Source organism: Benincasa hispida, chromosome 5 (assembly GCF_027475165.1).
Source record: "Benincasa hispida cultivar pf3 chromosome 5, pf3_genome.v1.1, whole genome shotgun sequence".
Lineage (NCBI taxonomy): Eukaryota > Viridiplantae > Streptophyta > Magnoliopsida > Cucurbitales > Cucurbitaceae > Benincasa > Benincasa hispida.
In genome coordinates, this window is record NC_143482.1 from 52,849,691 (window position 1) to 52,850,813 (window position 1,123).

Consider the following 1,123-nt stretch of genomic DNA (forward strand, 5'->3'; position numbering starts at 1 on the left):
GATGGATGTGACAAGTCACGACTCGTTGCATGTGACGAGCCTCCATAGTCTTCGATTGTTCATTCTTCTGCATGAAGTGTATGGTGGGTATTAATCTTGGCTTCCTTTCTATCATCCTTCTTCCTTCAAGACTAATCATTGAAATATTTACCTTAGTCTACATCATCCCCTAAGTTATGAGTCGCCAAATAACTAGGCAACGAAGTAAGTGATGGGTGAAAATATGTGAGGGAAAATAGACTATCCAACTCCATCTTGCAATGTGCTGGCCTAGATGTTGAAGGGATTTCTTCAGTTCGTTGGATATTTGAATTTTTTTGAACACTTTGGAAGTGTGGGTACGTAAAGAGGTATTACTGAGACCTCTTATCATGTGAAGAATTTGTGTAGATCTTCATCATTCCAAATTACAAATGCAAGGGATTTGGATCTCAATTGAAGTATACATTTTATAACAAGATTATACTCATATGACATTATACCACTTATTCTATAAACTTCGGTCAAGAATTCATTATAGGTCGTGTTGACCTCAATGTCACACCCCCGCAACTCTCCTCCATCATAATCCTTTTCCCTTTCATTCCAAATGCCATCGAAACAAATCCAAACACGAGAAATTTTCCGACCATTTATAACAAAAATGTATTAATGTAATGTAGTTAAAGAAAAAGAAACTAAAAAGAAAAAACTGACCCGGTCGTCCACCTGGCTGGGTACAACACCGGGCCAAAAAACAAAATCCTTAGTTTTTTGTGCGCTCGGCTGGGATAAGGTTAACTCTACCGGACCCCAGACCAATCCCAACCCAGTTCCTATCCCGTACCCGGGAAGGTCGGGTCAATCAATTTATTTCATACCCGATAAAGACCTGGTGAAGCCCGGCCAGGAATCAAACTTATTCCAGGTGAAGCCCGACTGGGTAATTTCAACTCATTTGCTTTCTACCCAATGAAGACTCGGTGAAGCCGGGCCGGGAATCAAACTTATTCCAACAATTATTTTGTATTCGATGAATCTCGACTGGGTAATTTCAACTCATATGCTTTCTACCCAGTGAATACTTAGTGAAGCCCGACCGGGTATCTTACAAAAAAAATTTGCAATCTTTTTTTTGATATAT